Source organism: Manis pentadactyla, chromosome 3 (genome assembly GCF_030020395.1).
Source record: "Manis pentadactyla isolate mManPen7 chromosome 3, mManPen7.hap1, whole genome shotgun sequence".
NCBI classification, from domain to species: Eukaryota; Metazoa; Chordata; class Mammalia; order Pholidota; family Manidae; genus Manis; species Manis pentadactyla.
In genome coordinates, this window is record NC_080021.1 from 131467792 (window position 1) to 131495360 (window position 27569).

Below are 27569 nucleotides of genomic sequence, written 5' to 3' on the forward strand. Positions count from 1 at the left end.
GCCTCTGGATTCCTGGCTTTGTTGAACTAGGTAGATACCTTTTCCGGATGGGTAGAAGCCTTTGCAACCAAAAGAGAAACTACTTCTGTAGTAGTTGCCAAGAAATTCCTGGAGGACATTATTCCAAGGTATGGCCTTCCCACTTTTATTGGATCAGACAATGTACCAGCTTTCATCTCTCAGGTAACACAAGGGCTGAGTCATATATTGAGGACTAATTGGAAGCTGCACTGTGCATATCATCCCCAAAGCTCAGGTCAAGTAGAAAGGATGAATCGGACAATTAAGGAGATTTTAACCAAATTAACCCTAGAAACTGGTGGTGACTGGGTGACTCTCCTCCCCTTCATTCTGTTCAGGATCAGGAACACTCCCTATAGATTGGGCATGACCCCGTTTGAAATCCTGTTTGGCAGGCCTCCCCCGATCCTTCCCAATTTGCAAGCTGGATCTGTTAACTGAGCAAAATGATAAAAACTTTCTTTCCTCCCTACAAGCTTTGTTTCAGGTCCAAGACACCTTTTCAGTTGGTCCCCATGGCTAACAACTTTATTATCAGCAGTAGCAGGTCCCCTCTTGCTTCTGATACTGGCTTTTACATGTGGCCCCTGCCTTATCAATGCCCTCCTCAAATTTGTACAGAAACGGATCTCCACCATCCAACTCATAGTCCTTAGATCTCAGTACAGGCCCTTGAGTAAGGAAGACCCTATTCCATTACTTCAAAGATTTGAAGTAGAGTAAAACTTAAGGGGTGGGGGGAATGAAGAGTCCTGACCAATGCTGCTCCATTTTGTAGGTGACTTTATTTTGTGAGAGACGAGTCACATCGGGGGGAGGTTACAGGAGTTGCAGGGATTTGGCCAACACAGTTGCCAGGGCTGGCCAGATGCTCCCGGCCAGTGGAAAGTGGATGGCTCGCTCACCCGGTGGTCGGGAGTGTCGCTCACCTGGAGGGAACTGGTCCAGGTGGTTGGTGAGTGGGTTGGTTGTGGTGAGGATCAGGTCATATCTGGACCCGGTCTGCGCACAGCCTGGTCTGTGCACGGCCCATTCTGCTCTGCACATGGCCCACTCTGCACACAGCCCAGTCTGTGCACGGCCCGCTCTACACACGACCCCATTCCTATGTATAAAAGAAGAATGAACTTGTACTTTGGGGTCTCCACCTGCGAGTGTGAGACCCCAGCATGCTGGCCACCCAATAAACGCTCTTGTTTTTGCATCCACGTGTCTCCCGGTTATTTGGAGGTCGATTGCATGGACCCAACAGTCCACAGAATAGAACTACTCTCTTTGTTGCTCACAACCTCATTGACTACAGAAAAAGAAGGAAGTCCACCATTAGCAGGTGAAAGGTCACTTTTCAAATCAAGATGAACTAGCAAGGGAACTCCAGCAGAAGGAGGCTGGTCTTCCTGCCATGTTCAGTGGCATTTTGGCAGAGAGGCAGATGTGACCAGGTGGAGGGAATCGCTGAGATTCAGCAAAGCTGGTCTGTCAGAATTAATTTGCCTTCCTAAGACAAGATAGAGTTGAGTTATTATATTTTAAAAGAAACACCTTTACTTTCAAATGGTTAAAGTGGTGAATTTTGCATCATGTGACTTTTATCTTTTAAGTTCAAGGAGAGGAAATCCCCGGGCAAAATACCTCTAAAAACCGAAATCAGTCCAAGGGAGAAATAAAGTTTAAAACCGGTTTATTGCTTACAAACTGCAGACCGGCCCATCTCTCTCCTGCTCATGCAGCAGCAAAACTGGCCCTCCCCTCTCCTCTCAGGTACAGATAAGCCCTCCGTTGCCCAGGTAATTACCCATTGATACAGAGATGAACTTCTCTCCACCCCTGAGGAATGATGGAAATGTACTAAAGCCATACTTCTTTACACCTCTGAATGCCTATTGATATGTAAATATATTAAAGCCAGGTGAGATATTCTGGAAATATACAATTTTACCCACGTATCTCAAAATGATTTGTATGAAAGTACAGCTGATGTCCTAACTGTGGAATGTTATAACTTTGGAAGTAATAAAATCTTATTATTTCAATAGTGGGAGTTAAATATTCACTTACTTGCAACCTAAACCATGCTAACAGGTGTATCACAGATGAGCTGTGAAATTTTCTATTTGAAAGATATGAAAGTGAGGGCCTTGCATTCTAGGTATTAAAATGCGCAATGTACATTCTATAGTAAAGAAATGTGTAGCATTAAGTTCTGGATAAAATATGGTGAACCATTTGGAGATTCTCAAGACCCTACTTTGGAGAGTAAAAAAGAACTCTCCACCCCCTCCCACCCCTCCCCAAGAAAAAAAGGGAAGGGGGAAAGAAAATAAAAATGTAGCAGTTACCAATAGTAACCAAACAAGAAAAGGAGAACCACTTAATGAGAAGACATTCAGAAAGTGCTAGCTCACAGGAAAAACAGAAGTCTGACAGTATCACAGTGAGGGCACACTCCTACCTCCCAAACACCACGTCTTGTGAGTCTACAAAGCCCAGAAGTTCTCCCTCAAATCTTCAGAGAAAAAAAAGGAGTCATTGTCTACTTTAAATTTTTCCAGCTTTTGACTATAGTATAGTGAAAATGGCTGCTCTGGAGATGAGAGAAAGAGAGACATATCAGCAATCTGGCCCAAGTGTGATGCCTCCTGGACCTCCATTGGTTGGGGTACTGAGCTGATGCTCAGAGGTGCCAGGAAGGAGTGGGAAAGCTCTTCCCCCAGCCCTGCCAACTCTATTATTCACCACAGCTAGCAGAACTTCATCTTAGTCCATTCCCCCATGCTCAAGGGATATGGAAAATTAGGTGTAAAGAAAATACGAAGTCCTCAAATTGTAACCAGAAAGGGGAAAGGAAAAGGGTCTGATGTAAGGACCAAGATGAGCAAAAAGGTCTGGAGAAAGCTGCCAAGCAGGGACAAGGTGAAAACAATGGACTAAAAAATGATGTTAAAAGGGACAAAGAATCAGAAAGATAAGGGGTAAAGGATAAAGAACCAGAGTGGTTTGGATTTCCCAAAAACCAACTTGAAGCAAGAAAATGATAGAGTAATGACTTAAAAATTGTGAAAAAAAGTAATTTTTGAACTAGAATTCCATACAGTCTAAACCATCTATCAAACTTGAGGGTAGAACCTTTTTGGATATGGAAGGTCTTTATGATATTTAATTCCATGTCTCAGGAAACAAACGGAGGTTGTTTCAACAAAAGGATGGAGTAAACTAAAGCAAAGAAAGGCATGGGATACAGGACACACAGACTCCAAGATAAAAGTGAAGGGAGCATAGAGTAGAAACAGAAAAAAAAAAGTCCTTAAGAATCCTTAAGCACAAGTTGGCCAAAACTGTGCCCAAATTTCCAGCCCAAACTCATATCACCTACTTGGTCCAAAAAACATAAGCTGACAATTTACCTCAATATGCCCAAAGTCTAGTTGCACACTAGGATTTTGACAGAAGCAAAGGCAAATTCTGAAAGAAAGTACCTTCTTCCTAGACCTCAACTAATACCCACAAATAATTTTCCAGGGCAATGAGTGGCTCACACAGTTGAAGTAACCAATCACACAAGGAAGACAGGCACTATGAGCAAGAACCTGTGGAAATACACAACATAAATAGACAAGGAGAGACTTCAGATGTTGGAATTAACACAGCAAAATCAGAAAACAAATATTAAAGGAATTAAAAAAATATATATTCAGTATATGCAGGGAACAGGTGTCCCTGAGACCATCAGGTGCTGGATTCACTAGGAGGGCCTCCAGGACCCCACATATAGTCACAGCTGAGATTTAGCGGAGTGAAAGACATACAACCAAGTCAGCAAAGGGCTAAGGCACATGGGAGAGCAAAGGAAGGCTAGGAGAAATGTGTTGACTTTTAGGAAGATTTTTTTTCTACGTATTTTTGTGACGATTTTAACTTTTTTAAAAAAGGTCAGTACTTTTTAAGATGACTTTTTAAGATGACTCAAAGGTAGGAAGGCCAACAGCAGTGTTTGTGGGTGGCATGGAGGTGGGTCTAGAACCTCATCTCTGTTAGCAGCCTAAGGAAACAGGTAGTCTCAGTCAACACTTGGCTTTGCTTTTCCCAGTGCTCATTTGCAACACCACCACCAACTCTGAAAACTTCCTGTATAGACATTCTGCAGCCTCCATTTAGTGAGAGATTGGGTTTCCTGAAGCAGAATTAAGTCCAGTGGTTAAGCAGCATAACCATAATAAAAATCCTTCTTTAAAGCTAAAATAATGTAATGGCCAATATGACTGGAGGGAGGAGAATGTCCAAGTGGGCAAGCCGGAGAGGCTCCAACTGAGCGCCAGGACCCCCCTGTCACCTTCTTGGTCTCCATGGCAACTATCACCGAACAGACAGTATGTTTTATTTCAGTTATTGTAGCTGGGCTCCTCAGGGTACAGCCTTTTAAAGTAGGCACTGCCACCCAGTGTTGGGAAGAATATGAGGGTCTGGGAACAGTTTCATGGAAAAATTTTAAAGAAGACTGTCCAAAAAGGGGGGAAGGAAACTAGGTAGGAGTTTTTAAACCATTTTAAGGACTACAGAAAAGGATTAAATTTAATTTATTTAGCTCCAGACCCTCAGAACCGGTTGTGGTAGAAGGAAGCAGTTAAACTCACTGCCAAGAACCTTGTAATAATGGAGGTGCTGCACAGGCTGGGCCACCCAAAGGTGTGCCATGAAGTCTGTTCACCTAAGGCAGCAGGCCACCTGCAGGATTCTACAGGCCTCTTGATCACTGGCCAGCAGAAGAGTCTTGGGTCGATGGCTGGGAATGCACCGCATGGTGAACAAGATTCTATTCCCAAGCAATTGCTCGGCGAAGCGGACACTCCCCTGAGTGGATGTCGGCCGGGAAGGATCAGGCGGCAGGCTGGAGGCTGGCCAGAGGTTCCTGCGGACCGCAGCACCCCTTCGCATAGGAAGGCCCCTTGCTCGGGTCTTCTGAGCCTGGGAAGAGGGCAGAGGACCCCCGCGCCCCTCTCCCCTTAATCTACTGCCTCCCCTACTCCAGCCGCCCCTGCCTGCCCGGAAGCTGGGAACTCTGGAGACGCCGGAACTCTGGGGCGCCGGGGGAGCTGGGGAGCTGCGGGGGCGTTGGGGCGCTCAGGGACAGCTGCAGCGGGAGCTCTGGGGACGCGGCGCGCGCCGGGGGCGCGGCGGGCGGGAGGAAGTGCGGAGCCTGCCCGGGCGCGTTAAGGAAGTTGCCCAAAATGAGGAAGCGCCGAGCGTCGGGCGGTTGCAGCACTCCGGCGACGGCAGGAGCAAGCAGCGGGCGGCCCCGCGCTGCGCCCCGAGCTGCCCCGGACGCTGCTCCGGCCCGCGGCCCGCCCTCTCCGCGCCCGGCACAGGTAGGGGAATCGGCGCGCGCCCTCCGCCCGGCCGCGGAGCCCCGAAGCGCCCTGCGCGGCCGTGCCCCGGGCCGAGGCTGGGACCAGCCACCCCGCGGCGGGGCGCTCAGGGCCTTCGGCCTGTGCAAAAGAAGGGGCACCTTGTGACAGTCTTTCTACTAAAACGAGTCAGGCTGTGCCAGTTTTTCTCCTCCGCCTAGTGCCTCTGGAGGCGGAGGCAGCCGGGTCCGCGCCGGGCCGGGACTCCCGGTGCTGCCGAGCGAGCGCAGTGAGCGCGCCAGGCTTGGGAGACCCGGGCGCGACCCGCGGGCGCCACGGCCTCGGCTCCGCAAGAGCGCGTGTTCGTTGGGCCACTTACAGGAGCCACTGGAAAATTCTCCCGGGTTTATCGAAGTGACTCAGTGTAGAAATGTTCATATGCCTGCAAAGGTTTTATCTGTACAATTCTTGTACTGCAGAAAGAAAAAGGAGTTGCATAATAACAAAACTTTCCGAACTAAAATCTAGTGTGCTTGCGCCTTACTCAACACATTTTCATGGTAAAGTAACTTGATTAGCCAGGGAATGACTTGGAGAGCAGGAAAGTTTTGTGTAGTAAAATGTAAATTTGAGTTAAATATGTTTTTTGGCAATATGCAACAAAAACTTTAGACCCACCTAAATAACTGGAGATTCAATTTCCGTCTTGTTTGGATATTCAACAACTGGAAAGACAGTGAAGTCTGAATCTTTTTACACTGGTAACAGTGTTGCAGATTATCTTAAAGAGTTTGAAGATTCCATTGAACCCAAGTAAAACCGTTGACTAGAGATGTTCTTTTTTTTAAACCCTCCAAGCATTTCAACCTGTGGTTAAGAGCTAGAGCTGTCCCATCTCAGAATTTTCATGTTAAGAAAATAATAATTATCATGTGATGATAGAGAATTCCTGGAAGAGACAGGATGATTCTAGTATCTGATTTCTCTGTTTTATAAACAAATTCACTGTATTACACAGGCAACATTTTAATTAAATGCAATTAAATTCATTGATATGTGTGGCTCTCCCCAAAGTCCAGGTAGCTCATGAATATGTTTGTATTTGAGATAAAAGGTTTAAATACTTGTTTTAGGTGTGTTAAGTGAGAAATCTTGTTAAGTTGAAATTATGTTATCAAATCATTTGCTCTACCTACATCATACTTTTGATGCATTTTGAGAAATTTTGCAGCAAAATAGGAATTCATTTGTATTCTTTGTATTTGGAGTGCTTTGATATATAAGATTTTAAAAATAATCTTAAAACTAGAATGTTTAAATGTTTTAAGCTAGGATAAAAATGAGGTGTATACTTTAGGTCTTTACTTTTCCTAAGGGGTGAATCTAGTGATGATCCTTTCATTGCTAGATATGCATTTCAGAGATAACCCACCTTAGCTTTCTTTAGGCTCATATTTAATATTCTAAGTACAGGTCTGATTTCCCTGTTTTTAAACCAAAGACTTCAAGGACATCACTTACATAGCACATAGCATAACCATAATCAAAGCCCTGTGCCAAGATATATTTTGGAGTTCAAGATTTTTCTGAATTTAAAATTCAAATGTAGAATATAACTTCAGCACTGATGAAGACATTTCTCATCATTTAGACAGGCACACACACAAGCTGACACCACGTGTTATGTACCACTCCAGTAGAGTCTGGGCAGCAGCCTGAAATCTGCCTATTAATGTTTCTGCATGAACCCTGTGAATAGTCTAAGTGGAATAAATATAGAGACTGTAAATACCTGTGTGTCAGTTTAAGGCAGGTGTTCTCACTAAATGAGGTTCCTTAAAACTTACCAAAGAACTTGTTCTTTAGAGCTTTTGGTTTTAAGGCTAAAGAATGGCATTAGATTCAATCATCAAGCTGCTGTTGCTTTTGAAAGCAAATTGCATTTCTGTTTCCTAATAACTCATACTTTCCAGTAATCAGATGGACAGTTCCCCCTTTTCAGGGAGTCTGAAATAGCAAGACTTGACTGAATTTTCAATAATGATCAAAAAATAGATCTTCCAAGTGAGAATAGAATATTTCATCCTTACATGCTTTTAAACAGAAGTTTCTGACAGTCTATGATTTTGGAGCAAGAACTCAGTAGTTACTCAGAGAAGGGGTATTGTCACCTCTTACAGCTGTGGTATGTCCTTGCAGTAACCACCATGTCCTTTCACTTTGCATCTGCCTCTATCTCTGTTACCTGTGTCTAGGGAATGGCAGGGCACTTTGTACAATCTGAGCTAATTTTTGCTTTGTCAACTTTTACTGTATAGATTTTTTTCCCAGTTACCCTAAAACTCATCTCTTCTCCCTCATTTGCAAGTCTTAACATTTTCTTCCACTTCTGAATTGGTCTAGCTGTGAATGAGTGGAGAAAAAATTAGAAATTTAGGCCTTTGGGGAGAATTTTTTTAAATGCACACTGAACTTTTTCTCTTTTAAAGCAACTGAAATGAAAAGGCAGTTTTAAAGAGAGATTGGAATTAAATTGCCTGACTTAATCATGTCTTACCATGTACCTTGAATTTGAACAAATTTGTTCTTCTTCACTTGGAAAAAAGAGGCTTTTAGTTTTTACTGAAGAATTGTGGGAAGGTTAAAAAAACTAGGCTGATTGTATTTTAAAGGAAAATTTCATTTGTTCATTTTGACATTGTATTAACAGGGAAATTTTCTATTAGTTTTTAATTTTGTCTGGCAAAAGGTTAGCTTGCATCATTTGAAAAGAGTTTTTTTTTTACCTTAAGGATTAATTATGTAAGTTTTGCCCTATTGGTTGAATTGGAATCCTAACTATAGCCACATTTACCCAAGTACAAAGATACCAATAAAAAGAAGAACATTTAGTTTATATTACACTAGGTTTAACAAATTATAAATGACTCTGGATTCTTTTATGTCTGGGAAACCATGTGTTTACCTTTGGAGGCCGCCAAGGGCTGATGATGGGGATGGGGATTTAGAATATGGGTGAACCTTGATTTCCTATGAAGGCCATACTGGGAACTTGGAACTGGACAATGTGTGGTAGGCAGCATCGTCTGTCCCAGGGGTGCCTCGCTCTGAGCCTGGGGTCCTGGCTCCTGAAACTGGAGAAGGCAGAGCCCCTCCTGCTCTTGGAGCCCTGGCAGGAGCACAGGATAGCAGACTTCCAGAGCAGCCTGCTCTGTGTGCTGCCTTGATGAGAGGAGGCCGAGCAGGCAGCCGAGGAACAGGGAGCAGGCTGGGATGGTGTCAGGGTGAGCAGAGCCCAGGCCTGGAGTCAGTCCATGGGGGTAGAGCAGCACGGAAGAGGCGGAGGGCCGAGCGTTAGGTTATAAAAAGCCACACTGTGAATGGTGGTTTGTTTATTTATACACTTGATGGCTACAAAGAGCATCCGAACGTGTCCAAATGTGACCTCCTACTTTTCCATTCCATCTGTTTGTCTTAATTGATGGATGTTCGATCTGTCCTGGTCAGTCTGATAATTTATTAAATCTACTCATTTCTACTGAATTGTCACAGAAGTGTTTTGGTGTGACCAGAGCTAATTTTTCTTTCTATTTAATTTTAACTTACAACAGTGCCTTCCCATCCTCTGGTACTGCTCCCCAAAAGCAGTCTAATCTTTTGGGTTATTTATTCTAGAATTCTCCTCCTTATGTAGGATATATTCCTGATAATATCCTCGTTTACTTTTTTTCTTTTTCCCTTTGAGGTATCAGTTTTAGACAGTGTCTGCTGACTTCCTGCTCTGAGAAGTAAGCCCTACCCTACCATCCCTCCGGAAAATTATTCTGTAAATTGGGGTTAAGAAGCCACTTGGTGCCCCCTGTGACTGTTACTGCTGAAGCGAGTGCACACCACAGTTCCATGTTGCTTTTCCTGGGTAAATGCCCACTCTGTGTTTTCTCGGCGGGCCCTCGGCCTGGTGTGATCATCTTCCCATCTCTCCGCATGACACTAAAAGCCCCTTGGCTCGATTTCCCCCAGAGTCAGATATACCACGTGATCTGTCAGTTCCTTTTCTCACTTTTTTCTGGAACTCTCCATCTTCTTGCTCCAGGCTGAATAGGTTCTCTTCAGTCTTGTTATACACGTGTTGATCACTGGAGCATGTTTCAAGGAATTGGTGGATGCTCTACAAATTGTTCATCAGGCCTTTATTTCCCCTTTGGGATCTTAACATACCTCTCATCAAATCCACACACATTTTACCTATTGTAAATCCATTGGCATAATTGTTGAAAACATTTTCCCCAGACTTATTTCTATGGGTTATTTTTTTTTACATACTCTATTATTATTACTTTTTTTGTAGTAGAACTTTTATAATCTTCTTTAAAACTTTTATAATTTCTTCCATTGACGTATTCTGAATCAAGTCTACTGAAAGGTTATTTTTAACTCCAATTTAGCAGTTGGTACCTTTTAAATCAGGGTCAGTGTCAGCTCCGTGTGTGTGATGACACTGATGGTTTATTATCCTGTTGGTGGGAGTATGGGTTTTCCTGGGAATGGGGCATCCCCAGGGCTTTAATCAGATGGCTTCTTTTGATTCCTGAAATGGTGCTGTGTGATTTTACGTGCTATCATCCCCAGGAAGCTTTCCTTGTTCAAGTGAGTGAAATGCTAGATGGAATAAAGTTGAGTTGGTGGGATCTGTGGCAGGCCCTCTCTGTTCAGGTGATTCTGTGTGTGGAGGTGGCATGTGTTGGCACGTGCACACATCTGTCTGGCCCCGGGGTGCGTTGTCTCTTGGAGCACCTTGGGGACTGGGGTTCCTGAGGTCCACTTTGGGAAATGCTGGGTGACTCCTGTTGCCCCTTTACAAAGTGCCCCTTTACCTGGCCTGTGGTTAGAAGGGGCTCAATTGTCACAGCCTTCCCCAGGGGGGAATCTGCTCCTGCAGCTGTGGATGGAGGCTAATGATAGCACTCCCAAACCGATCACAGCTGAATAAGTGCCATTTCTAAAGTTAGTGTCTCTGGCCTCCAAGATGGGATAATTTTTTCTCATTTTCTTTTTGGGAAGTGTTAAATTACATAACTAATGCACAAGCCCATACGTATTAGTGAAGAACTCAGATGCAGGAAGCTGGACAGCCTGATACCCTCTTTCGCACCCTCCCTGCCCTGGCCCACCCCACGGCTGGAGGACAGCTTTGTGTGTCTGCTTCCAGCCCTTCATCCTGGGCATAAATAAGTGCATGTGTACATGTATCTTTGGAAGATACCATGTTGGAGGGTGTGTGTGTGTGTGTGTGTGTGTGTGTGAGATCTCAATACCAATATCATTCTGCAACTTTCCTTTGTAAGTAACCGAATGCCAGGATGGGGCAGCTCTCCTATCAGTGGTCTGTATGTTTTATTCCACAGAGTGAAAACATGATCCTTTATTGAAAAACATGTGGGTTTTCCCCCCGATTTCTGTTGTTATAAACAAAGCTGTGGCGGCTGCACGCTTCCTCCCTGTCTTCCCTCTCTTCTGCCGGCTGTGCTGTGTTTCACGAAGCCATCAGGTGACTCATTACCTGGAGAGAGGTCTCAGCCCTGACCATCCCGTCCTCTTACTCAGTCTGTACTGCTTTTCACTCAGCAGGTGGTTAAATTGCCAAGGAATGTGGTTCCGTCTTATAATGTTAGTTACACAGTAACTTGTGCTCATCCCCAGCGCAGGGCGAACATGCCCTTCCTCCTCCAGGACCCCTGCCTCCTTCGCCCAGGCACCGCATGCCCACTGGCCTTCCCTGGGTCAGCCTGCCTGACATGCGTGGTATTCCTAAGGTGTGTGCGGGCCCTTTTCTTTCTTTGTTTTTTTTGAGGTGCTCTAGAAGCTAGTCTTTCCAGGCTGCCTTTGTTGTGTGGCCCTCCTGTAGCCTGTACCCAGTGAGATGGGAGGAGGGCTATATAAACCCAGGGCAGGTGACCAGCAGCCAGCGTGTGGGCTGTAGGGCCCCCTGCTCCTTGCCGACTCGGCCCTGCCCTACCTCTCCAAGCGCATGTCTTTCCTGCGGACGGACTTGTGTTGCTCTGAAGGGTGCCAGCAGCTGAGGTCCTGGGGAGGGCCTGGCTGCTTCCCCCACCCAGCCCGCCAGGTCCCTCCATTTGCAAAACACCACAGCCTGGGGCCTTGTCCCACCTCACAGCTGCCCCCGGCTGCCCACCCTTGGTTGTCGTTTCCCTCTTCAGTGTGAGCCTGTCCTGCTCTGTGTCATTCAGCGATGGTGCTCCGGTGGCATGTCGCCTTTGCTCCCAGCATGGCTTTGGATTCATATTCTGTTACTGCATCTGATTCTGTTTCTTTCCTTTCTCTGCATAAGCTGCATAAGCTTGAAGCGGAAGTCCACCACTTCCTTTTTTTTTTTTAGCAACACCAATCAACTGATGGTCCCAGCTGCTTGAAGGAAGTGACAGGGAGAAGGAAGGAGAGGAGCTCGCTAGGTAGGGTGGACACAGGCATGGGGCTTCTCTGGTCTTGGCTGTTGCCCTGGGAGCCGTGCCCACTGCCTGGGCAGTCAGGCAGGAAGCGTGCTGAACGACAGGGCTGCATGGTTAAAAGTCTGTCTGATTATTAGGAAAGCGCCAGACCCAGAGCCACATTTCTCAAAAGCATGTTTAGGGGTGCATAAGATGTTTAAGGAGGAGGGATCTCAGGGACCACCTAATCAACCTGCTGAGAAGCAGTGAGGCTCAGGAAAGTGAAGTGACTTGCCCAAACCTGTGACACGCTGGGGTTTGAAGTCTCAAACCTGTGTGCTTCTAATCCAGAGCTAGGATTCTTATCCACCATTCTGATAAGGACTATGAAGGCATCTGCCCTTGTGCCCAGTGATGGCAAGATTTAAAGTCCTCTCAGTGGACACAGGGAAGCCCAAGGAGGCAGGGGCTGAGGGGTGAGCTCAGTGTGACTTGTTGATTTCACTCTTACAGTACTTATAGAAAATGGGTTATTATCTTTATAGCTTTGTGTTGACAATTTAAGCTAATTTGATAGAAGTTGGGCCATAAATCTTGAATGAATGAGGTTAATATGAGAACATCTGATGCTCTGTCTATGCCTCCTCTCAATGCAGATTAAACCTTCTTCCAAATTTACCATCCAAATTGAACAAGTAATGTGGGGGCTGATTTATACCTCAGGCTTTCCTATCCCTGGCTGTACCCGTGGGAAGAGCTGCTGCTTCCTGTGGGCATTACTGTGGGAGGGCTGGCAGGGGAAGGATGGGTGTCCTGAAGGGATAGGATAGAGAGCTGGAGAAGGAAAATTTCCAGCTCAGTTCCATTCTATTGTGGAAACCGTCATGATGCAGGTGGGATTTCAGTGAGTCAGTCAAAGAAGGGCAGCTCGACAACTATGGGGAGAGGGTGAGGATGGGGAGGGTGCAGACAGGGAGAGGGTGCGATGAGCAGGGGGTGCAGATGGGGGTAAGATGTGGATGGGCAGAGGGTGTGGACGGGGAGGAGGTGCAGATGAAGTCACGTGTGATTCCCCAATGAAACCACCAATATCTGCAAAAACAGATTTGTAACTTATTCCTCCTAGTTCTCCTCTTCTGAGAAAACTCTGGAAACAGCATCAGTGTCCATTAATCACGTGATGGTGTATTCATTTGCTAGGGTGGCCAGAGCAAAGCACTCCAGCATGGGTGGCTTAAACAGCAGACATTTGTTTTCCCATAGTTCTGGAGGCTGGGAGTCCGAGAGCACAGTGTTGGCAGGATGGGGCTCCTCTGAGGCCTCGCTCTCTGACATGTAGACGTGGTCCTTTCCCTGGGTCCTCACATGGGCATCCCTCTGGGAGTGTCTGTGTCCTAATCGCTTCTTATAAGGACACCATTCTGATTGGATTAGGATCCACCTTAATGACCTCATTTCAATCACCTCCAAATACAGTCCCATTCTGAGGTCCTGGGGGCTAAGACTTCAACATATGGATTTGGGGGACGGGGTGACTCGGCCCATAGTGTGGTTAAGTGGATCCTGGTGCCTCCTTGCAGCGGCCTTGCTGTGCTTCCAGCAGGAGCTCGAGGGGCGCTCCAGGCCTCTGGCAGAGGGACGTCTAAGCCAGCCAAGGTGAGCCTTGTACAGGGACAGCTACAGAGCCTTGTGCACATAAGCACCAGACAAAACTAAGCAAGCTAAAATGCTTAAGATATAATTTTTCTTCCACCTTCAATCGACAAAGTGTAAAAAAAAGAAACTTATGAGAAGGCCTAGAGAAAGGATGAAGAATGAGGGTGCCAAGCATTGACAAACCCCACGGGCCCTTAAGGCAAATGAGCAGCGGAGGGAGGAGCAACAGAGCCAGTTGCACATGGAGGTTTAATGCAAGACCAGGATGCCATTGCCCACCAGTCAAGGAAGGGGGCACAAGACAGTCAGTAGGAATCCTGGGAAAGCTGGCTAACAACTTGAAAAAGTAAAGCTTTGCTCTTTATACAAAGTACATCCCACGTTGAACAAAGAATAAAAATATAACAGCAACCTAAGAATACTAAACGACAACAGGTGAGTTTTTAAATCATTGTGGCTGGAGGATGGCCGTTCTCAATATGACAGAAAATATGAAACCACAATAGAAAAAGATCAGTGAAATTAATCTTCCTAGAATTTTAAGCAAGTACCTCTATGAGTGAAACGTATATATAGATAAGTGGGAAAAATCCTGTAAGACACATTTATTTTCAGTGCTGTGGTAAAGGGCCAATAACTTTAATATGCAGTGAGTTCTTTCAAATCAATGAGAAAAATAAACACAGTCCAGTAGAAAGCATAGTCAAGGACATGACAAGCAGTTAAAAATGCAAATGATCCAAGAGCTCGTGTGAGCATGCTCTCTGAAGTGAGCACAGCTTTAGAGGTCTGCTGTGCACCACGGTGTGGGGGCAAGAGCCGCTCACACAGGTGGGAGCTGGCAGGGCTGCCGGACAGTGTCTTATGAAATTTAAAATGCACATTTGCTTTGACTCAACAACTTCACTTTTGGGAACTTGTTACACATCAATGGACAAAAATGAGGAAATATGTATGCATATAGTAATTCATTGCAACATTTCATTTTGTAATAGCAAAATAAAAAAAAAGAAAGGAAAAAAGAAATACATATCAGGAGGGAGACTAGGTAAATAAATCATGATGTATTCATGCACTGTAATCCTACGTGGTCTTTTAAAAAGTGCAGAATCTCTGTAGACGGAAATATAAAGATGCCCAAGTAATGGTCAGTGAAAAAGGAAGAGGTAACACATCATTGTATATATTTTTAAAACACAATGTGAACATAGCAGTGTAGGCTACATTTGATTATTTACTACCTTAGATGCTAATGTGGCTATACTGGTGTGTGTGTGTGTGTGTGTGTGTGTGTGTAAATCCTCAGACACCTGGTAACAAAGATGTCAAACTGTGAGCAACAGTTATCTGGGGAGGGTATTAGAATTGGTTTGGAGAACAAAGCGAATGTATATTTTTGCTCTGCATATAGAAGGTAGAAGTACTGACAGTGATCATACTAAGATATCCTGAAATGGACCTGTGCAAACCCATCACCTGACCTTGTCTCGCCTGCTGATGCCAGGCTGCCTCCCTTGCTGCTGATGCTGTCCGGCAGGCGGCACGCCTTTGGATGCTGACTAAGGCCTCCCTGCCAGGTGCAGAGCTGAGGGGTGCTGGTGTAATGGCAGTTCTGTGTACCTTTGATCACAAAGCCCCTGGGCATGTCAGAGCTGCCTGTGCCCTCGTGTGTGTGTCTGCGTGTGAGAGAGCAAGTGAGAACTCGCATGTCCTCTTGCTGTGGGAGCTCCATGGCTTGGGAACATGTAGGAGAAGGCGTGGAGGTCTGTGGAAGGCGAGCGGGAAGGCATGTGAGGATATCAGCGCATTCTCAGCGCATGCTGTCAGGCCTGTAGGAGGGGAGAGCATGTGCATGATTCTTAGAGAAAGAATGTGTGCACTGGCCTGAAAGTAAAATCCACCTGTAGCATTTCCTAAACAGGTGGTGTGAGTGGTTTCTGCCTGTAAGATTACTTTAGCAGCCTCCCAGGCCCACTGGACGTCCTTTCTGTCACACGCTTGTTGTCTGCCTGCGCTGTATGAGATAGGTTTTTCTCGGGAGAAGGACATGAGCGGTCTCTGTAGGGTGAGAGCTGAGGCCGTGACGTCTCCGCGTCTGGGGCTTGGCCTCTGGTCCCATCAGGCTGCAGCAGGTGGTGGCATGGGAGCTCCTCTCCCTGCAGCCATTTGAGGACAGTCTGAGCCTGGGCCCTCCCCAGCACTGACCCTTCCATTCACACACATGCGTGGGAGCACTGTTCCATGTCGAGCCCTTGAGGGCTCATCCTATACACCCAAAGCCTCTCTCTGGGGACAGCACGTGGCAGCAGCACACCAGGCACGTGGATCTGGATTCCATCATCCCTTGAAACTGCTGAGACTCTTGCTACTTCATCTGCAAAATGTTGGCTGCAAGGAGCCACCCTTGGCGGATGTGGGCGCAGGGATGCCCGTGCAGAGCCTTGAGCTGACAGCGTGCAAGGGAGACACCGCCTGCAAAAGGGTCGTGGTCAGGTGCTGGAAATCAAGGAGCTCAGTAGAATCTGTTTACCTGGGATTGAAACAATGGGTCTTTTAGTGACAAATGGTTTAAAAGACTTTGTGGGCTCATCACAGAAACAGCAGTCCTACCCAACAGTGTCACCTGACTGCAGAATACTGTTAATTCCCTTGTGATGCATTTGGAAACCCTGTGGGTTTTTTTTTTTTTTTTTACAGTCTCATTTCACATTTTATTGGAGTCCCTGGTGAAAACATTCCTTCATGTATTCTCTATATGATCTTAGACAAAGTATCAAATTTCAGTAACATTTTTGATCTTTAGGTTTGACTTTATAATTAGTCTTTCAGAGTATCCTGACATTTGATTATAGTCATTAATGTTGCAGATATAAAGGGAGAGGAGCATGAGAAACAGTAACACCCTTGCAAGTCAACAACCTCAAAGTAATCATAGGATCTTCAAGCAAAGTATCTCTAATGATGCATCTTAAAGTTTATGTTGTCCACTAGTGCATAGTTATAGGAACTTGTTTTTTATTTGCATAATTCATTTTTTCCATCTTTAATTTCTTTTTTTTTTTTAGATAATTATTTTTTATTGAAGGGTAGTTGACACACAGTATTACATTAGTTTCAGGTGTACAACACAGTGATTCAACATTTATATACATGATAATTCTAGGTACCAGCTATCACCATACCAAGTTGTTACAACATTTTGACTATATTCCTTATGCTATATATTACATCCCGGTTACTTATTTATTTTACAATTGGAAGTGTGTATATATATATATTTTTTTTTTATGTGTGAGGGCATCTCTCATATTTATTGATCAAATGGTTGTTAACAACAATTAAATTCTGTATAGTGGGGATCAATGCTCAATGCACAAACATTAATCCACCCCAAGCCTAATTTTTGTCAGTCTCCAATCTTCTGAAGCATAACGAACAAGTTCTTACATGGAGAACAAATTCTTACATAGTGAATAAGTTACATGGTGAACATTACAAGGGCAGTCATCACAGAAGCTTTCGGTTTTGCTCATGCATTATGAACTATAAACAGTCAGTTCAAATATGAATATTCATTTGATTTTTATACTTGATTTATATGTGGATACCACATTTCTCTCTTTATTATTATTATTTTTAATAAAACACTGAAGTGGTAGGTAGGTACAAGATAAAGGTAGAAAACATAGCTTAGTGTTGTAAGAGAGCAAATGTAGATGATCAGGTGTGTGCCTGTAGACTATGTGTTAATCCAAGCTAGACAAGGGCAATAAAACATCCACGTATGCAGAAGATTTCTCTCAGAACAGTGGGGGGGAGGTTCTAAGCCTCACCTCTGTTGGACCCCATTTTCTCACCTGATGGGCCCCCTGCAACTTTGCCTGTCTTAGGTTGTTCCTCCCTTGAGGAATCTTACCCGTCTCTGGCTAACCAGTCATCTTCCGGGGCCATACAGGGAAATGTAAAGTTGATAAGTGCGAAAGAAGCCTTATTGTTTGAAAAGGTTAGCTTTTTACTTCTTTGCATATTTATGCCCTGTGGCTTCTATGCCCAGCATTTGTCTTGAGGTGTCTTTACCACTTGGAAGAATTATGATACTCGGTAAATTTGATATGAGGCACGAATTCTATTTAAGGGTTGTAGTTAGGAAGGAAGGAGAAAAGCTATAGAAATAGCAGGTGGAAGAAAACATGGGAAGATTGATTATTTCTTTGACATATCTTCTTGTAGAGTAACTTCAGCATGTATAGGTTTTAAACTACTAATTAAATTGCGCACACACATTAACATAATAGGAGTACAGTTACATAACCAAAGCATACCTGTAAGTACCAGCCCTCTCCAGTGAAACCAAGAAAACCAGTTAGGCACCTTAGGCATTTGTGAAAACTTATCTATGATATGGTGGATATTGTCCAACTGAACTTGAACAGTCTGAGAGAAATCAGACAAATTAAAACAACCCATTCCTGGGGACTGTTCACATCCCATATGTTCTTTTAACAGTAAATAGTCTGTAGTTGTAAGATTTTGGAGAGCTACAATTTGCACTTCTCCTAATTCTTGGTTGAGTTCCAACAGTATAGATCCAGTCAAATTTGTTGTTTTACTGTATGCACAGGCCGGCTTAGATATCTCCTTCTTCATTCCCATGGCAAGTCCAGGAGCTGGTGGGATGAGTGCATCTACAGCTGTAGCAGTGCGTGGATCTTTGTTGGGGTTTTTTGATGATCATCTTCTGGCATGAGTCTTTTTCCAGAGACTGCTGATGTTGGAAGTTCTTTCTCATGTCATATCTTAGTTCATTTTTGGGGTAGCCAAATTAGGCTTTGATCCTCTGTATAAACACAAACAGACCCTTTGCCTACACTTTTATATGCCCTTTATATCATTGTGTAGAACTCATTGGAGGTCACCACACAGGAGCTGCTTTTTTTTTTTATCATTAATCTACACTTACATGACGAATATTTTGTTTACTAGGCTCTCCCCTATACCAGGTCCCCCCTATATACCCCTTTACAGTCACTGTCCATCAGCGTAGCAAAATGTTGTAGAATCACTACTTGCCTTCTCTGTGTTGTACAGCCCTCCCTTTTCTCCTACCCCCCCCATGCATGTTAATCTTAATACCCCCCTACTTATCCCCCCTTTATCCCTCCCTACCCACCCATCCTCCCCAGTCCCTTTCCCTTTGGTACCTGTTAGTCCATTCTTGAGTTCTGTGATTCTGCTGCTGTTTTGTTCCTTCAGTTTTTCCTTTGTTCTTATATTCCACAGGTAAGTGAAATCATTTGGTATTTCTCTTTCTCCGCTTGGCTTGTTTCACTGAGCATAATACCCTCCAGCTCCATCCATGTTGCTGCAAATGATTGGATTTGCCCTTTTCTTATGGCTGAGTAGTATTCCATTGTGTATATGTACCACATCTTCTTTATCCATTCATCTATCGATGGACATTTAGGTTGCTTCCAATTCTTGGCTATTGTAAATAGTGCTGCAATAAACATAGGGGTGCATCTGTCTTTCTCAAACTTGATTGCTGCGTTCTTAGGGTAAATTCCTAGGAGTGGAATTCCTGGGTCAAATGGTAAGTCTGTTTTGAGCATTTTGATGTACCTCCATACTGCTTTCCACAATGGTTGAACTAACTTACATTCCCACCAGCAGTGTAGGAGGGTTCCCCTTTCTCCACAGCCTCGCCAACATTTGTTGTTGTTTCTATTTTGGATGGCAGCCATCCTTACTGGTGTGAGGTGATACCTCATTGTAGTTTTAATTTGCATTTCTCTGATAATTAGCGATGTGGAGCATCTTTTCATGTGTCTGTTGGCCATCTGTATTTCTTTTTTGGAGAACCGTCTGTTCAGTTCCTCTGCCCATTTTTTAATTGGGTTATTTGTTTTTTGTTTGTTGACGCCTGTGAGCTCTTTATATATTCTGGACATCAAGCCTTTATTGGATGTGTCATTTTCAAATATATTCTCCCATACTGTAGGGTTCCTTTTTGTTCTATTGATGGTGTCTTTTGCTGTACAGAAGCTTTTCAGCTTAATATAGTCCCACTTACTCATTTTTGCTGTTGTTTTCCTTGCCCGGGGAGATATGTTCAAGAAGAGGTCACTCATGTTTATGTCTAAGAGGTTTTTGCCTATGTTTTTTTCCAAGAGTTTAATGGTTTCATGACTTACATTCAGGACTTTGATCCATTTTGAGTTTACTTTTGTATATGGGGTTAGACAATGGTCCAGTTTCATTCTCCTACATGTAGCTGTCCAGTTTTGCCAGCACCATCTGTTGAAGAGACTGTCATTTCGCCATTGTATGTCCATGGCTCCTTTATCAAATATTAATTGACCATATATGTCTGGGTTAATGTCTGGATTCTCTAGTCTGTTCCATTGGTCTGTGGCTCTGCTCTTGTGCCAGTACCAAATTGTCTTGATTACTATGGCTTTATAGTAGAGCTTGAAGTTGGGGAGTGAGAACCCCCCTGCTTTATTCTTCTTTCTCAGGATTGCTTTGGATATTCGGGGTCTTTGGTGTTTCCATATGAATTTTTGAATTATTTGTTCCAGTTCATTGAAGAATGTTGCTGGTAGTTTCATAGGGATTTCATCAAATCTGTATATTGCTTTGGGCAGCATGGCCATTTTGACAATATTAATTCTTCCTAGCCACGAGCATGGAATGCGTTTCCATCTGTTAGTGTCCCCTTTAATTTCTCTTAAGAGTGACTTGTAGTTTTCAGAGTATAAGTCTTTCACTTCTTTGGTTAGGTTTATTCCTAGGTATTTTATTCTTTTTGATGCAATTGTGAATGGAGTTGTTTTCCTGATATCTCTTTCTGTTCGTTCATTGTTAGTGTATAGGAAAGCCACAGATTTCTGTGTGTTGATTTTGTATCCTGCAACTTTGCTGTATTCCGATATCAGTTCTAGTAGTTTTGGGGTGGAGTCTTTAGGGTTTTTTATGTACAGTATCATGTCATCTGCAAATAGTGACAGTTTAACTTCTTCTTTACCAATCTGGATTCCTTGTATTTTTTTATTTTGTCTGATTGCCATGGCTAGGACCTCCAGTACTATGTTAAATAACAGTGGGGAGAGTGGGCATCCCTGTCTAGTTCCCGATCTCAGAGGAAATGCTTTCAGCTTCTCGCTGTTCAATATAATGTTGGCTGTGGGTTTTTCATAGATGGCCTTTATTATGTTGAGGTACTTGCCCTCTATTCCCATTTTGCTGAGAGTTTTTATCATGAATGGGTGTTGAACTTTGTCAAATGCTTTTTCAGCATCTATGGAGATGATCATGTGGTTTTTGTCTTTCTTTTTGTTGATGTGGTGGATGATGTTGATGGACTTTCGAATGTTGTGCCATCCTTGCATCCCTGGGATGAATCCCACTTGGTCATGGTGTATGATCCTTTTGATGTATTTTTGAATTCGGTTTGCTAATATTTTGTTGAGTATTTTTGCATCTATGTTCGTCAGGGATGTTGGTCTGTAGTTTTCTTTTTTGGTGGGTTCTTTGCCTGGTTTTGGTATTAGGGTGATGTTAGCTTCATAGAATGAGTTTGGGAGTATCCCCTCCTCTTCTATTTTTTGGAAAACGTTAAGGAGAATGGGTATTATGTCTTTCCTGTATGATAAAATTCCAAGGTAAATCCATCTGGCCCAGGGGTTTTGTTCTTTGGTAGTTTTTTGATTACCACTTCAATTTCGTTGCTGATAATTGGTCTGTTTAGATTTTCTGTTTCTTTCTGGGTCAGTCTTGGAAGGTTGTATTTTTCTAGGAAGTTGTCCATTTCTCCTAGGTTTCCCAGCTTGTTAGCATATAGGTTTTCATAGTATTCTCTAATAATTCTTTGTATTTCTGTGGGGTCCGTCGTGATTTTTCCTTTCTCGTTTCTGATACTGTTGATTTGTGTTGACTCTCTTTTCCTCTTAATAAGTCTGCCTAGAGGCTTACCTATTTTGTTTATTTTCTCGAAGAACCAGCTCTTGGTTTCATTGATTTTTGCTATTGTTTTATTCTTCTCAATTTTATTTATTTCTTCTCTGATCTTTATTATGTCCCTCCTTCTGCTGACCTTAGGCCACATCTGTTCTTCTTTTTCCAATTTCGATAATTGTGACATTAGACCATTCATTTCGGTTTGCTCTTCCTTTTTTAAATATGCTTGGATTGCTATATACTTTCCTCTTAAGACTGCTTTTGCTGTGTCCCACAGAAGTTGGGGCTTAGTGTTGTTGTTGTCATTTGTTTCCATATATTGCTGGACCTCCATTTTGATTTGGTCATTTATCCATTGATTATTTAGGAGCATGTTGTTAAGCCTCCATGTGTTTGTGAGCCTTTTTGCTTTCTTTGAACAGTTTATTTCTTTTTTTATGCCTTTGTGGTCTGAAAAGTTGGTTGGTAGGATTTCAATCTTTTGGAATTTACTGAGGCTCTTTTTGTGGCCTAGTATGTGGTCTATTCTGGAGAATGTTCCATGTGCACTTGAGAAGAATGTGTATCCTGTTGCTTTTGGATGTAGAGTTCTGTAGATGTCTATTAGGTCCATCTGTTCTAGTGTGTTGTTCAGTGCCTCTGTGTCCTTACTTATTTTCTGTCCGGTGGATCTGTCCTTTGGAGTGAGTGGTGTGTTGAAGTCTCCTAGAATGAATGCATTGCATTCTACTTCCTCCTTTAGTTCTGTTAATATTTGTTTCAGGTATGTTGGTGCTCCTGTGTTGGGTGCATATATATTTATAATGGTTATATCCTCTTGTTGGACTGAGCCCTTTATCATTATGTAACATCCTTCTTTGTCTTCTGTTACTTTCTTTATTTTGAAGTCTGTTTTGTCTGATACCAGAATTGCAACACCTGCTTTCTTCTCTTTGTTGTTTGCATGAAATATCTTTTTCCATCCCTTGACTTTAAGTCTGTGCATGTCTTTGGGTTTGAGGTGAGTCTCTTGTAAGCAGCATATGGATGGATCTTGCTTTTTTATCCATTCTATTACTCTGTGTCTTTTGATTGGTGCATTCAGTCCATTTACATTTAGGGTGATTATTGAAAGGTATGAATTTATTGCCATTGCAGGCTTTAAGTTTGTGGTTACCAAAGGTTCAGGGTTAGCTTCTTTACTATCTTACTGTCTAACTTAACTCACTTGTTGAGCTATTATAAACACGGTCTGATGATTCTTTATTTCTCTCCCTTCTTATTCCTCCTCCTCCCTTCTTCATATGTTGGGTGTTTTGTTCTGTGCTCTTTTTAGGAGTGCTCCCATCTGGAGCAGTCCCTGTAGGATGCCCTGAAGAGGTGGTTTGTGGGAGGCAAATTCCCTCAACTTTTGCTTGTCTGGGGATTGTTTAATCCCTCCTTCATATTTAAATGATATTCGTGCTGGATACAGTAGTCTTGGTTCGAGGCCCTTCTGTTTCATTGCATTAAGTATATCATGCCATTCTCTTCTGGCCTGTAGGATTTCTGTTGAGAAGTCTGATGATAGCCTGATGGGTTTTCCTTTGTAGGTAACCTTTTTTTTTTCTCTCTGGCTGCCTTTAATACTTTGTCCTTGTCTTTGATCTTTGCCATTTTAATTATTATGTGTCTTGGTGTTGCCCACCTTGGATCCCTTGTCATGGGAGTTCTGTGTACCTCTGTGGTCTGAGAGGCCATTTCTTCCCCTAGTTGGGGAAGTTTTTGGCAATTATTTCTTCAAAAACACTTTCTGTCCCTTTTTCTCTCTCTTCTTCTTCTTCTGGTATTCCTATAATGCATATATTGTTTCTTTTCCATTGGTCACTCAGCTCTCTTAAAATTCTTTCATTCCTGGAGATCCTTTTATCTCTCTCTGCATCAGCTTCTCTGCATTCCTGTTCTCTTTTTTCTAGTCCATTAATGGTCTCTTGCATCTCTTCCATTCTGTTTTGAAGTCCTTCCAGAGCTTGTTTTATTTCTGTATTCTCCTTCCTTAGTTCTTGCATATTTCTCTGCAAGTCCATCAGCATGGTTATGACTTTTGTTTTGAATTCTTTTTCAGGAAGACTGGCTAAATCAATCTCCCCAGGTTCCTTCTCAGGGGAAGATGTAGCAGATGCCGAAGCTGTCTGGGTTAGTCTTGTCTGGGTCATATTTTTTTTGCCTTTTCATGTTGACAGGTGCTATTGACTGTCTGCTGGGAGGACCAAACTTTTCACTTGGTACTGGCTTTTCTTTACTGGGACAACTGCGACCCCTAGTGGCTTGTGTTGGGTAATTGCGTGTAGAGTGGGTCTTTGTGTCTTGCCCTACCGAAGTGTAGGAATTTTCCTTTCTGTGGGCGTGTTTTGCCTTAGGCTGTTTCTCTGCTTTCGCAGTGCCTGGAGGGGTAATGGATGTGGGGGCTGTTTGGCTGTTTACCTCCGTGAGGGGTCTCAGAGATGTTGCCCAGGGGGTTAGTGCGCCCGGTTTTCCCTGTAATTTCCAGCCCCTGGGCTGTGACCTGTGTTGTTTCCGTCTATCTGTTAAATCCCTGTCCCTTTAATACTTTCAAAAAGCTCTTGCTTTTCTTTGTCACAGGAGCATCAGCTTCGGCACCCGCTCAGACGTCTTGCTGCCCTATTTCCCTAGTTTCCAGCCCTCCATGCATGCACTGTGTCTGTTCTCTGATGCGGGTGGCTGGGGCTGGGTGTTTAGCAGTACTGGGCTCCCTCTCCCTCCCGCCGGGAGCTCTGGGGAGGTGTGCTCGGGTCCCGCCGGGCCGGGGTTGTATCTTACCCCTTTCACCAGGCGCTGGGCTCTCACATGTGTGGATGTAGTCAGGCTGTTGTCCTGTGTTTTCTGGTCTCTCTTTTAGGATTAGTTGTATTTGTTGTATTTTCAAAAATACATGTTTTTGGGAGGAGATTCCCACTGTCCTACTCACGCCACCATGTTGGCTCTTCACCCTGTGGGTTTTAACAGGCAACACTCAGGGAGCGTTTTCTTCAGCTGCCCTGAGCTCCACTGGGAGCAGCCCCTCCCCCCCAAGGGTCACAGCGCCACTCTTACCTGAAGCACTAGAACAGTTTATGACATGGTTTTGGCCCTGTGCTTCCAGCATGGAGCCCTCTTTGCACACCCTGGGCACTCTGGAAGTTCTTCCCTACATTTCAGTGTATTAGATAGGATGTGGAGACAGTAAACCAAATATTTGGAATAAAATGTGTCTCCCCTTAATAAAAAGCCTGGAGCCTCATGTTTGGCCCAAGGAGGAGAAACATCTGGAAGGGGGAGGCATCTGCAGCGTGCAGCCTGCCTCTCAGGTGAATTTGTCGGTTTCTCCTTGTTGGCCTGAAGTCCCCTTGCATTGGCCCCAGGGGCTCCCATGTGCTGCTCCATCTCTGGTGCCTGTCCCAGGTGAGGACAGAAGGCCTTTCTCCAGCTTCCCTGCCAAGAATCTAGAACTGTGCTGTTCAGTTCGTTGCCACCCTTTACATTTCAAGCCCTTAAAATGAAGTGAAATTTAAAAATCAGTATTCAGTCACACTAGCCCCATTTTAAGGGCAGTAGCTACACGTGGCTAGTGGCTGTGGGACAGTGCAGAGCAAGCCTCTCCATCATTGCAGCACGATCTGGGGGCTGGATCTAGAGTTAGACCTGAACCCGGATCCGTGTTAGACCCGAGCCCTGTGCCATCCTTCCTGGGGCCAGGGGCACAAAAGCTCCCACCTCTCCCACCTTGCCTGGCTCTGGACGAGCGTGGAGAGTGCGTCATAACACTTTTCCACAAGGACACCTGGGTGCCTCCTATTTCTTGAAGAGGCTCTGACACTGGGCGGCAATGGCAGCACCAGGATGCCCACGTCTTTCAGATAGGACCCCGAGTCTTGTCCACAGGATCTGTCTGGCCTGGCCTCCATCCACAAGACAGTATCAGTTTCTTAATCAACACAACAGCCTCCCCCAACACATACACACACACTACATGCCTCCAACACACATGTGCACATGAGTGCAGACTCATACCCACATACACATGGCATACATGGCCATGTGCATGACATGACATGCATGTGTACATACATGCACATGTGTGTGCCCCCACCCCACAAATACTGCCTGCACACACACACACAGGCACACACACACCGTCACAGTCCAGCTTAGCGACAGGTTAGTGATGAGTCACATGGGACCGAATGGTTCCTGGCTGTTGCTGTGGAGTAGAACCCAGCCTTGGAGAAAGTCACTAACTGATGTGCCCTTGGGTTGTGCATGTTTGGTTTAGTACAGTTTCTGGAAGAATAAAGTAGGTTTTTGTTCAAGAGGATTTGGAGGCAAAAGAAAACCTTAGTACTTCTTCATTTCTCTGCAGTTAAGAAAAATTCAACATCATTTTCTCAGAATATTTGAGGTACTGTCCTCAAATATGAATATGAGGCTCTGTCCATTCAGAAAGGAACATTTGAAGAGGGAACATGGTCCTCGTTGAGGCAAAATGAGGTGACTAATGCTGGTCGCATGACCGTGTTCTAGTCTCTCTGGACAAGGAAAGGCCTTCCTGGGAGTGAGCACTGTGGGCTCGTGGAGGGCCGTGGGGGACCTGAGGCGGGCTGGGCAGGTGCGTCCTGGGGAGGTGGCCCCTGGGAGCCTGCGCTGGGCGGGGTGGTGGTGCCCGGGCCCCTGGTGGTGTGCCACCTGCCCCCACGGCGGGAGCTCTGCCTCGCCCCATTCTGGGCAGCTGGCGAGAGAGCAGTCAGCCCGGCTCTAGATTCCTGGGCTGCCCAGTCGGAGGAGAGAGAAACCACCAGAGAAGCGATTCTGAAAGGTTCGGGAATTACAGAACTTCCTTTCATGACACAGCAGCCGTTGGAAGTGTCGCAACTCGTGTTCCCTCCCACAGGCTGGCTCTGTGCCTTGGCCAGTGTGCAGTCACCGTCCGCCAGGAAGGACACGGACAGGACTCTGTCCCCTAAATAGCTGTGTTAGTGAGGGTTGCAGGCCTCAGAGTTAGTGGGGTGACGATGTCTGTCACTAAATGTGCCTCGTGTTACTCCTTTGGCCTCCTACGGAGAACTTGTAATTCTGCTTCTGTGCGTCTCCCCCTGGGGGAGCTCGTGTTGCTTCTCCCAGTCAGCTCTGTTTGGGTCCATTTAGAGCCCATCACCAGCTTTTAGAAGAAGAGACCCCTGGTGATTTTAACCAGCAGCCATGATGGAGAGGCACAGTATTGGTCTAGAGCTTTCCGTCGTCTTGTTGTTACTAGAGATTGCTAAGGAGAGCAGTGGCCCTTAGGATTTAATGTGCAGAAGTAACACCCTGGACAGCAGACTGGCCCTCGGCTCTCACTCGGGTGGCTCACTCAGGAGGCATCTGGAGTGATTTACAGCAGGTGTCTGGAAGGTGTGAAAGCTCTGCTCTGGCCTTCTGATTCTGGCAGAGGTATCAGAGCCTCCCTCCCTTCCTTGTGCTGAAGTTGCACTGCCCAGCTCAGCCCTTCGCCCGGGTGGACCACCTGCCTCTGGGTGGGCACAACTGCCCCTCTGGGGATGGCGCTCCTGGCTTCGGCTCGCAGTGTGGCTGAGAAGCGTGAGGCCCTGTGATTTACTTTCCCTCGCAGGCTCCTGTGCAAGAGAATCCAGGAGGAAAGTCCTCTGTTATTTCTGGGCATTTACTGTAACTCTGACTCTCAGCATTTTCCCTCCCCACTTTATTTAACTTCTGGACTTCAGGGGAATTGGTCTTGCCTCCTGGGGATCTCCTTTGTTTGCCTAGTATTTTTCTGTTGAGTTCTTTCCCTCTTTGTTAATTTCCATTTCCTTTTTCTCAAGCTTCCCCATCCTGTCCTTCATGCTCTTTAAGTTGAATGTCTGTTCTCTTGTTGCTGCATGAAATAAAAGCCACCACTTCTTCCTCGCTTTCCCTGATCTCTGCCGGCTTATTTCTGGTGGCTTTTCTTGCCTCCCCATCTCCTCCACTAACTTTGGCATCTCCAGTTTGAGCTACTGTTTGAACAAAGTAATTATTCATTCAAGTTCTTTGATTCCGTGGCCATATATGTATGTGGTCGAGACTTCATTTGTCCTTCGGGACAATTTTTGGTGAATAATATTTATGTGACATTTGTCTGTCCTACTACTTCTCT

The 27569-nt window shown here is 44.7% G+C and overlaps 1 protein-coding gene across 4 annotated transcripts in view; it reads left to right on the forward strand.

The window, feature by feature from the left end:
- The first annotated feature begins 4924 nt into the window (after positions 1-4924).
- SYK (spleen associated tyrosine kinase) overlaps positions 4925-27569 on the forward strand; it is an 85621-nt gene continuing 62976 nt past the window's right edge. For 2 of the 4 annotated variants that reach the window (XM_057498458.1, XM_057498459.1), the window contains exon 1: positions 5128-5384. The gene's annotated coding sequence lies outside the window, so the exon portion shown is untranslated. Of the gene's footprint in view, positions 5385-27569 lie in introns of all 4 variants that reach the window. The other 2 variants (XM_057498456.1, XM_057498457.1) reach the window with 2 other exon arrangements.